The sequence below is a fragment of the Carcharhinus amblyrhynchos genome, chromosome 14, assembly GCF_965287045.1.
Source record: "Carcharhinus amblyrhynchos chromosome 14, sCarAmb.v2.hapA, whole genome shotgun sequence".
NCBI lineage: Eukaryota > Metazoa > Chordata > Chondrichthyes > Carcharhiniformes > Carcharhinidae > Carcharhinus > Carcharhinus amblyrhynchos.
In genome coordinates, this window is record NC_137337.1 from 46,874,741 (window position 1) to 46,886,616 (window position 11,876).

The window sequence follows — 11,876 nt, forward strand, 5'->3', positions numbered from 1 at the left end:
GTGCTATCTGCACTTTGTGCACATCCTTCAGCCTGAAATGAACTGCGGTGCCAGGACCCAGCTGCACTGCAGGACCCGAGCTCCGTGCCACCAGACAGACATCGGAGATTGAGCACAGCAACAGCACCCCTCCGCCCCCCCCCCCCCCCCCCCCCCCGCCCACACACACTCACAGAACCGCCACCGACCCAGGACAGCGGAATGGCCACGACTACAAGACACCCGTAAGTACCGGAGAGCTTTCGGACGCCATGCACCTACCTCCTCGCCAACCCTCACTGAGGAAGCATCAGCTTCCAACTTTTATTTAGCAGGTTATTTACAGCGCAGATCCGGAACGGACCAGAAGACGATAGAGTGGGATTTGATGGGAGAGTTGGGCGCGCAGTTCATTAAATTGATTTAAATGCAGGATCTGCGCCCAAATCGGGCGTTGGTAAAGCCGCGATCTGCTCGGATTTGAGTGCAGATTGCGTTGAAGGCCCAACGTCCAAACTTACCGTGATTTTGTGCCCTTCACGTGAATTTTTGGTAAAATCGGGCCCTCTGAGTTGGGTGCTCCAGCCTCTGAAGAGCACATTCAATGTTTCCAACGGCTCTCTGACTCAGGTCAGTGGTGGGGGTCGGGGTGGAGGCGGGTCAGATCATTCTCTGGTGGGGGAGGGGGAGGAGGGGAGTGAAATCACATCGTTGTCTGGTTGTTGGGGGGGGAGGAGAAGAAGGCGGGTCAGATGTAACTCTGGTGAAGGGGGGGGTTGATTGTTGTCTGGGGGGGGGGGTGGAAGGCTGATCATTGTCTGGTGGGGAGGGGTGCGCTGATTGTTGTCTGGTGGTGAGGGGAGAGAGCTGATCATTATCTTTTTTTTCAGATTGAAAACTAGTTTTATTGCTTCAACTGACACCTGAATTCACATTTGAACATATTCAGAGTCAAACTCGAACAGTTGTCTACAATTAAATTATAGTTTGTCACCTACACTTTGCAGCGCAGTACAAACCCCTGACCTAGTCAGTGCAAATCTAAATACAGCGTATTCGCACGGCTGAATATAAAAAAAGTACTCAAAAATTCTTCAAATAAAAAGGAATGTTACTCTCTCATTTCCCCATCTTCTCTTCCTCAACTCCCCTGATGTACAGGACATTGTTACACCTTATTAGAACTTCGCCAAGGTGACCCGCACCATCAATATATTCTTCTGTGTTCGCCAGCTGCATGTTCATCTATCCATCAACTGATACCAAGAATCTCTTGTATTCCATTCCCCATTTTAACTTCACCATCACCGGTTTGCCAGTTCAGCCATTGAGGAAAGGTTTTGGATTCAATGGTAAACTCCTGGGGGGAGAGGGTACACAGAGCCTCGGGGCCCAGCTCCTCTATCTCTCTCTCTCCCTCCCTCCCTCACCATGCTGGGGGCGGGAGGGCTGATCGTTGTCTGGTGGTGGTGGTGGGGGGGTGGGTCAGATGATCTCTGGTGGGGGTGGGCAGATGGATGTCTGGTGGAGGGGGCAGAGGGGACCGCTGCCACTCTGCAGGCAATCGGTGGGAGGGGAGGGATGGATAAGGGGGACAGTGATGTGTGTGTGCCCCCCTTATCCACCCCCCCCCCCCCACTACCCACACACATCACTGCCTCCCTTATCCACCCCCCAACTACCCAGACCGATCACCACCTCTGCCCCCTCCCCCCACCGATCGCTGCAGAGTGGCATCAGACACCCCCTGCCCCCCTAGCAGAGATCCATCTGTCCCACCTCCCCCCCCCCGAGATACATCTTACCCATCACCCCCCACCAGCACCACCCCCTCCCAAGATACATCCTCACTCCCAGGCCACTTCCTCCGCTTTCTGCAGCTCGAAAGTAATTTGACACGGGCGCGCTTTTTCAATTTTTTTTATAACTGCGCATGTGTAGTTCGGAGCTCTGATCGTTTCAGCAGTGCTAAGCCCCGTCCACAGCCCGAATGGGACTGGAGATGGCTGAGAGGGTATGGGGGTGCCTGAAAGCAGATCTGTACTACGCCCAGACTCGGCACTTAGAATGAAAATGGTAAAATTGGGCCCTTAAAAAGTTGGTGACATTTCAAACATTCTCCACTCTTCACATAATGGCGGGGCAGGCTCGAAGGGCTGGATGGCCTACTCCTGCTCCTATTTCTTATGTTCTTATGTTCTTATAATGACATGAATTTCATGCCCTTCTTTGAGCTTTTACATTTTTAGCTGAAAATTAAAGACAATGGCCTAATTCAGTACACAAATAGTACAATATTCATCCACTTTGTGAAGTTCACTCGCCCAACAGTGGGAAGATTTCATTATAATAAACATTGATGAGATGACTATACATACTTATATAAATGGCAAAGCGTACAATAGATTTTAATAGCTATTCAAGTAGGAATCTGTTGTTATCTACAATTACCCAATTTAAGATCCCTTCTATGAATGTAAAAGAATGGGGATAGATATACTATTGTAGTGGCGACAATACCCTACATGTGATATTCACATTAATAAGCATTTTTGACTGCAATTTTCACAATTTAACGCAAGAAATTGTACTAAGCTGTCCTTCCAGCCTCAACTGATGCAATAAATATATCTTCTTTCACTCCAAAGAGTCCCAAGTGAAATAAGTTTTCAAGGATCTGGTAGTTTTTTGCAAAAGTGATTCCACACCACAAAATTGCCTAGAATTCAAGATAAGTTAGCAATTTATTTCAAAGAGGCTCCAAGGAGAGCTGGCATGGGAAGTGTAAGTGTGTGGGTGTTCTTGTAAACTACAAAGCCCAGATAATGTTAGTCAGTACCTGTGATACAACTATATATCAAAGCAACCTAGATTATTCAGTGCTAAAGCCTGCTGCTCACCACTTGTGTATGATATGGAGAAGCACTGGTTGATCAGATGTGCACATGCCTCAGTGTTTTAAAGTACATTCAATAGATGGTAATTGTGATAAGATTTATACAGATATTTTTGTAGTCTAACACTGAAACCTTACTTACAGGTAATATTTCAAATTCAACTCATTTTGGCAATCTTACTGTAACTTTATCCTTAAGCCATCTATGTCAATGGAGGTCTTTGAAACTGAAGAAATGTGCATTTATCATTGTTCTCTGTTGCTTTCATCATTTTGGCGCCCTTGCATTCTTGAAACCAAGGCTTAGCGAAAACAAGTTCATTTCTCTTCATTGAAAGAAAGATCCTTTAACATCTTTAGGACCTCACAATACAATATTTAAGCAAGGGTTTACATTTTGAAGTGCAGACTTTGTTGGCAAAGACAAACGTTAAAGAAAATACATGCCAACTGATTTGCTTTTGGGGGCATTGGTTGAGGGAGAGATATTGGTTAGAATAACTTCTTGCATTGCATATTTTGTAAAAGCGAATGGGACTATGGGTCAAATGTGAAGCACATTCAGCATCCGACCATTACTTGCAGGCACGGTGAATAACTCAGTCATAACTAGGAAAGTCAAGAATGGAGAAGTTGCATGATATTATCACAATCAGGGATGTTACAAAAATGCAATGACATTCACCCATGCAGGAAGACTGAAGTGAGAAACAAGAACTGTGCTCATTCAAATTTCGGAACAGGAGGAGGCCGTTATCCTCTCAGGTCTGAGATCATTGAGATCATGGCTGATGTACAATCTAACCCTTTATCCCCACCTCTGCTCCATATCACTCAATACCTTCAGCTAACAAAATCTATTAGTCTCAGTTCTATCATTAACAAGCAATCTAACATCTATTGCCATTTGAAAAAGAGAGTCCCAAACTTCTACCATTCTTTAGGTGATGAAGTGGTTCATACTTTGACTCTTGATTTGGCTCTAATGTCTTGACTATTCTCTGCTGATCCTAGACTCCCCAAGCAGCAGGAATTGTTTCCCCAAACTAACTTCTCTGCTTCCCTTAATATCTTTAAAACTTCAATCAGACCACCTATAACCTGTTAAATTCCAGTGAATACAAGCTTAGTTTGTTTAGTCAAATCTGAATCCGATTTTTCGCCACTTGCCCAATCTTACTGGCTCACCATTCTGATTCGGCATGGTGAGCCAGTAAGATTATCCTCAACGTTTTTGAACATAAATTGGAAAAATTATGAAGATGCCAAGGCAAGAACTGGCTCAAGTGAATTGGCAAATTAAATTAAGGGACAGGTCAATGGCAGTGTTGTGGCAAATATTTGTGGAGATATTTAGGAATACACGGAATAGGTATATTACAAGGAGCAAGAAAAAGTCCAAGGGATGAACATAGCATCCATGGTTAACTCAAAAGATTAAAGACAGTATCAAATTTAAAGGAAAAGCATGTTATTGTGCAAAGGCAGACCAGAAGATTGAAGAATATAAGCATAGTAAAATTGAAGGTGACTCACTGTGGTTACAAGTAATAATTGATTTATTAACAGCTATATCTATATTATGTACAAGATAAGTGTCCGACAGAGCTGCAATAACATCTACTCTCTCTCCTCCCTAGCTCCAACTGAGGTTCCTTTCTGTCCAAGGGCACATATTCTTGCACCCGATTGGCTCTGCTTCCCGCAAGACCTCTCATAGCGTTCGGCCAATCACATGGCCCTTAAAGGATCGACCCCTTAAAAAGGCCACATTACCACAACTAGAAACAGCAAAAGGTGGCTGAGATTATATGGAGAAAAAATGAGTGATAGCTACCAGCAATATAAAAACAGTCAGAGCTCCTGAAAATATTTTTATAAGAAACAAGTTAATGAAGTGAGCATATAGAAAGTGAATCTGCAGAATCAATAATGGGAAACAAGAAGATGAATTGAACAGGTATTTTGCATCAATCTTCACTTTGGAGGATACAAGTAACATCCCAGAACAGCTATACATCTGGAAATGAAAGAAAGGGATGAACTCAGGAAAATTACAGTCATCAGAGAACTAGTATTAGGTAAAATATTGGAGCTGAAGGCTGACAAGTCCCTTGGTCTGAATGGACTTCATTCTAAGGTTTTAAAAGAAGTGGCTAGTGAGATAATTGATGCATTGGTTTTCAAAGCTCCCTATATTGGGAAGATCGCATTATTTTGGAAGATAGCAAGTATAACTCCATTATTCAAAAAGGGAAAGTCCTGTAAGCTTAACATCTGTCATAGAGAAAATGTTAGGAGCTATTATTGAAGAAGTTATAGCATGACACTTTGTTAAGTTCAAGATAATTAGACAGTCAACATGGTTTTGTGAATGGAAAATCATATTTAATATTTCATAGAGGAGTAACATTCTGCAGATGAAGGGGAATTAGTGGATGTACTTTGATTTCTATAGGGCATTTGATAAAGTGCCACATCAAAGGTTAACGCAGAAAATAAAAGCATACGGAGTAGAGGTAACGTATTGGCATGGATAGAGGATTGGCTGGCTACAGAAAACAGAGTAGGCATAAACGGGTGTTTTGCTAGTTGACAAGTTGCAACCAGTGAGGTACCACAGGGATCAGTGCTGGGACCTCAACTCTTTACAATCAATTTTAATGATATGATGAAGGGATGGATGGAATTGTTGCCAAATTTACTGATGACACAAAGATAGATAGGAAAGTTAGTTGTGAAGAGGACGTAAGGAGACTACAAAAAGGTATAGTTAGATTAGGTGAGTGGGCAAAGATCTGGCAAATGGAATATGTGGGTAAATTGGCACAAAGAATAAAAGAGAAGAATATTATCTAAATGATGAGCTATGGCAGAGCTTGGAGGGATCTGGATGTCCTTATGTATGAATCACAAAAGGCTAGTATATGAATACGGCAGGTAATTAAGAAAGCAAAAATAATGTTATCCTTTACTGCGAGGAGAATTGAATACAAAAGTAGGGAAGTCATGCTTCTGTTATACAAAGCACTGTGTACAGTATTGGTCACTTTATTTGAGGAAGGATGTAAATGAGCTGGAAGCAGTTCAGAGAGGTTTTACCAGACCAATATCTGGAATGGGTGGCTTGTCTTGCACGCAAAGATTGGACAGGTCAATCTTGTATGCCCTGGAGTTTAGGAGAGCCAAACATGATTTGATTGAAACATATAAGATTCTGAGGGGTCTTGACAGGTTAATAAGTCAATAAGTCAATAATAATAATAATAAGGTTGGATATGGAGAAGATGTTTCCTCTAGTGGGAGAACCTAGAACCAAGGGTCACTGTTTAGAAATAAGGGGTCACCCATTTAAAATAGAAATGAAGTGAAATGTTTTCTCTCAGAGGGACTTGAATCTTAGGAACTCCCTACCAGAAAAGGTGGTGAAAGCAGAGCCTTTGGATATTTTTATGTCAGAGATGTAATGAAGGTGGTGATAGATTAACGGGTGTAGACACGATGCAGATTTGAAATTACTATCAGGTCAGCCATGATCTTATTAAATGTTGGTGCAGACTCGAAGAGTTGAATCTTCAACTTGCATTCCAGCTCAATGGAACACCACAGTCTCACTGTCAACAAACTCCCACGTAACGCAGGCCCGACACACAGCCTGCTCTGCCATATCTTCATCTAAATCATTAATATTAATTATATCTAATTTTAGTTTGTTGTAGCTTTTTATTTCTCTACACACTAAATTGCATTAATCAGTGGACAAGAGGGAAGGCAGCTGCATCAGGGTATTGTCACTGGGGCTAGTAATGCTGTGACCTATGGTAATGCTTTGGTATCCCAGGGTCAAAGTCCCACTATGGCAGATGGCGACATTTGAATTCATTAAAAATCTGGAATTAGAGCTTAATAGAACAATGATGCAGCACATTCGGCTCATCTTGTCCATGTTGATTCAAAAAGACCTAGATGTCCTTTCTAATCCCATCCTCCCGCACATGGTCCACAGCCCTGCAGCTTTCAGCACTAAAGGTGCAGATCCAGATACTTTTTAAGAGTTTAGGATCTCTGCCTCCATCACCAACGCAGGAAGCAAATTCTAGACACCCACCACCCTCTGCGTAAAAATGTTTTCCTCTTGCCCCTCTACACCTTCTGTCATTTAACTTGAATCTTTGATCTTTGGTCTTTGAACTCTCTGCCAAGGAAAACTGGTTCCTCCTGTCAATTCCATCTCAACCAGTCACAATTTTATATGCATCAAACATGCCCTGCATCATTCTTCTCTATTCCAAGAAAAACAACCCCAGTCTCTTCTTTCCTCCTTATAAAACCCATCCCGTTCACTTACAGAAGGAAATCTGTCATCCTTACCCAACCTGAACTATATATGATTCCAGACCCACATCAATGTAGTTGACTCCTAACTGCCCCTTCAAGGGCAATTAGGGATGGGCAATAAACAAACCAAAAAAGAGTTTTAAATGCCTCTTGCCTCAGGCTGATATGAATCACTATAATAATTGGAAGTTAGAAACAGCTGCACCTCCTTCCTTTCTGCACCAAATTCCCACTTGCACCAAATCCTTTAATACCCACTTTATGGCTTTGATCAGAACATGTTAATCTCACATCCAGAACTATGCTATGAACTGTCCTTATATAAAAGCAAAATACTGCGGATGCTAGAAATCTAAAAAACAGGAAATGCTGGATAAACTCCGCGGGTAGACTCCGTAGAGAGATTTAACGTTTCGTGTTCATACGACTCTTCTTCAGAGATTGTGAATATCATTTTCTTGTAGTAATTTAAACTACGACTTTCTCAGGATTGCATTTGTTTTCTTGCTCAGGCAAGAAGCTGCTAAGTCAGTCGTGTATTTCAAAACTTACCCAAAAAAATGATGGATTGGTGTTCTGAAGCATTTATATATAATTAATACCCTACACTGTGCAAAGAAATGATTCCATTACATGGTCTGCGGTCTGGTTCTGGACACAAACCTCATGCGCTCAACTTCAAGCAGATGGACATCGCTCTGAGTTGGGAGTGTCTATCTTTGTTCAGGAAGATCATACACCATAAAGCAGAACAAATCCCCATAGCAACATCTTGAGAAATGTAATTTATCACGTTTAAAGTTGTCAGTAGAAACAATTTGCTCCATTCGAGCGACCCTTTGATAGGTTACTCGGCAAAATGGAAAAGGCTGTCTGTTGATGTGTGACACAAATCTAGTGCCAAGTAAACAAACTCGAATTATGTACCATATCTACCCTATCACCAGTCAATTGCTATTAGTTGTCATTCCTCACTTTTTTTTAATCACTCAAATCTCATGTGTGCTTCCCACACAAAGTCCTAAAAGCCTGTTTCAATCAGGGGTTTTAGTAGGGCACACTTTCTGAGACAGTATTGTCTCCAGAGATGGTGATTGAATCACACAAAATAGAAATCTTTCAGCCTCAGTACAAATGCCCTGACTCCTTTCAAAATCTCTATGGTAAGCCCGTCTACCTCCGTTACCGAGATACCTGACCCAAACTAGCTAAAATAATACACAATGCTTAATGCCCATTATTCAGATTTCCTTCATATCAACGAATTTATCTTTCAGATAATACCCTGTTGTTACAGATTAGTGGAATCTGTTAGACAGTCAAAAATGCAGTTCTGCACCTCCAAGGATTAAGGGATCTTACATGAAAATTAAATCACACGATTAGATTTTACCAAGGCGAAATTTGCTTTTACATTAGCACCCATTACAGAAATTCCCAATAGAGATTATAATTGGTCAGTTTCTATAATGGACAATTGATCCACTTGTTAAGTCTTACTCACTGAAAGCAAGCTGAACAGGAAGCAGTGGCATTGTGGTATTGTCACTGGCCCAGTAATCCAGAGACATAAGGTAATGAGGACCCAGGTCTGAATCCCGCCCTGACAAATGGTAAAATATAAAAACATCTGAAATTAAAAGTCTAAGGATGACCATGGTCAATTGTTGTAAAATCCCATCCAGTTCACTTATATCCTTCAGGGAAGAAAATCTGCTGTCCTTACCCAATCTGCCCTACTTGTGACACCAGACACACAACAATATGTTTGACTCCCTCAAGGGCAATTAGGGTGGGTAATAAATGCTGGCCCAGCCAGCCATGCTAATAACCAATGAATGAATTAAAAAAAAACAGTTACCCCTGAATCTTCCAATTCTGTTCTCCAATACCTCTGGAGGGAAAATATTTCTAGAACATTCTCTTTGAAGAGTAGAAACTGAAGTCAATTGTCAAACTATTTTAAAGTCAATGAGGAGATCATTTACCTCCACCTTATACATACACCTAATACCAGAATATATGCATTATGCATTTAAAATGGTTTAGTTCTCAGATACCTAATCAGAAGAAAAATACCTGTTTGTTTAAAGATAACGTTTGGTTTGATGGCCTGATTACAGGAAGTTAAAAATGTGTTGATCTGGTCGTTCATGACTGCCTCCTACTGGATGTCATGATCTGGGGTAAACACAGTAAGAAGTCTCACAGCACCAGGTTAAAGTCCAATGGGTTTATTTGTAACAACCACCACTAGACTAGCTTTCGCAACTGGCTGTTCCTTCATCAGGTGGATGGGAGTTCTGATCACAAACAGGGCATATAAAGACACAAACTCAATTTACATGAATAATGATTGGAATGTGAGTCTTTACAGCTAATCAAGTCTTAAAGATACAAACAATGTGAGTGGAGAGAGCATTAAACACAGGTTAAAAAGATGTGTGTTGTTTCCAGACAGGAAAGTTAGCGAGACCTTGCAAGTCCAGACAAGTTGTGAGGGTTACAGATAGTGTGACATGAACCCAAGATCCAGGTTGAGGCCATCCTCATGTGTGTGGAACTTGGCTATTGGTCTCTGCTCAGCAACTCTGCACTGTCGTGTGTCAGGAAGGCCGCCTTGGAGAACGCTTACCGAAGATCAGAGGCCGAATGCCTGTGACCGCTGAAATGTTCCCCAACAGGAAGAGAACAGTCTTGCCTGGTGATTTTGAGTGGTGTTTATTCATCCGTTGCCGTAGCGTCTGCATGGTCTCTCCAATGTTTGAAGGCAAGAAGTGGGGGTGTGGGGATGGCCTTGGTGAGATGTTCATCTTCATCAATGCCATGTTGAAGGCTCTGGAGAAGATATCATAGCCTCTCCGCTCCGGGGAAGTATTGGACGACAAAAGGGTACTCTGTCCGTCATGTCCCGTGTTTGTCTTCTGAGGAGGGCGGTGCAGTTTTTGGCTGTGGCGCATTGGAACTGTCAATCAATGTGTCGAGCGTCATATCCTGTTCTTATGAGGGCATCTTTCTTATGAGGAGGCGTCTGTTGCGATCCTCCTCATCTGAGCAGATCCTATGTATACAAAGGGCTTGTCCATAGGGGATGGCTTCTTTAATGTGTTTGGAGAAGTGGAGCACCGTGAGGTTATCTGTGGGCTTGCAGTGCAGTGAAGTGCAGAGGTGACCATCGTTTATGGAGATGTGTGTGTCTGAGAATGTAACTGATTCCAGAGAGTAGTCCATGGTGAGTCTGGTGGTGGGATGGAACTTGTTGATGTCATCATATAGTTGTTTACCCACTTCTCCCCCTCCTCCTTCCTCTCCTCCCCCACCCTTCCCCCACTCCCCCTGCACCCCCTCCCCGCAGTTTGGGAGGGGGTAGGGAAACAAGCTGTCAATGGGTGGGCCGGGAGGGAGGGGTTCCAATGTCCGTGGGGGGAGGGATGGGCTCTCCCAGTGCACTGTGAGGTCGGAACGCCCTTCCAAAACACTGGAGTTTTTAGGCCCAAAACCACCATGCAACTTGCCAGTCTCTTGAAAAATAATTATTGTGGACGAATCCATGCTGAACAGACTACCGCAGATCCCTCCAGTTTCATTAGTCATTTCTCAGGAAAAATCAAGGCCGGGATCTTAACTTGTGTCAAGTCATTACATTTCTTGCAATGCTGGAGCTATGCTCCAGGGGCAGGACATTCTGGTTGTGATCTTCTCACATATCTGCTGCATAAATTTCCTCTGCAGACTCCTTCCCTCCTGCAGGTATAGTAGCTCTCACCTTCTCTGTACCATCAACATCAGGGGCCCCAGAGCTGTATCTGAGACCCTCTCTCTTGAGCGACATGGTGGCTCAATGGTTAGCACTGCTGCCTCACAGTGCCAGGGACCCGGAATCGATTCCCTGCTTGGGTCACTGTCTGTGTGGAGTTTGTACATTCTCCCCGTGTCTGCGTGGGTTTCCTCCCACAATCCAAAGATGTGCAAGTTAGGTGGGTTGGCCATGCTAAATCGCCCCTTAGTGTCAAGGGGACTAGCTAGGGTAAATACATGGGGTTATGGGGATAGGACCTAGGTGGGATTGTGGTTGGTGAAGACTCGATGAGCCGAATGGCCTCCTTCTGCACTGTAGGGATTCTATGGTTCAATGACAGTGGAGCCATCCTGAGTTGTGCCGTTTTCTGTTAGCACACTCCTGACCATTAGTGGAAATTTGGGCAGAATTTTACGAGTTTTTTTCTAAGTATCCAACTAATGTGAAAATGGGAGAGTTCCTGAACCACTTTTCAGGTGAGTTTTCACACCTGATCTTACGACATAGTCATAGAAAAAATGGGCTAGAACATCTCTAGCCACTGGAGGCAGTGGGTGGGGCTTAACTAGCCAGACAGCCCGCAGCTCAACTCAGAGCCATAACCTGTGCCTGCACAGGAAAAGCTAAAGACAGCATGTCTCCTGACAGAAACCACCCCACCTCTCCAGGCCAGATACAGCATCAGAAACCCCCCATCATTACCGATACCCTTAGCCCCTCCCCCCCACTGCTCCAGGACTCCATGCACATGGCCCCCTCATCACACCCTGAGTGATCCCCTGTCCCCCCAGTCATCACAGAGGCACATTTCCAAAACCCTTCCCCCCCACCCCCTCTCCATCAGTATCTGCAAGTGCTGACTTG

General features: G+C 43.4%; 1 pseudogene; it reads right to left on the bottom strand.

The window, feature by feature from the left end:
• Positions 1-1,090: 1,090 nt before the first annotated feature.
• On the bottom strand, positions 1,091-11,045 carry LOC145352173 (small nuclear ribonucleoprotein F-like; annotated as a pseudogene).
• Positions 11,046-11,876: the final 831 nt, after the last annotated feature.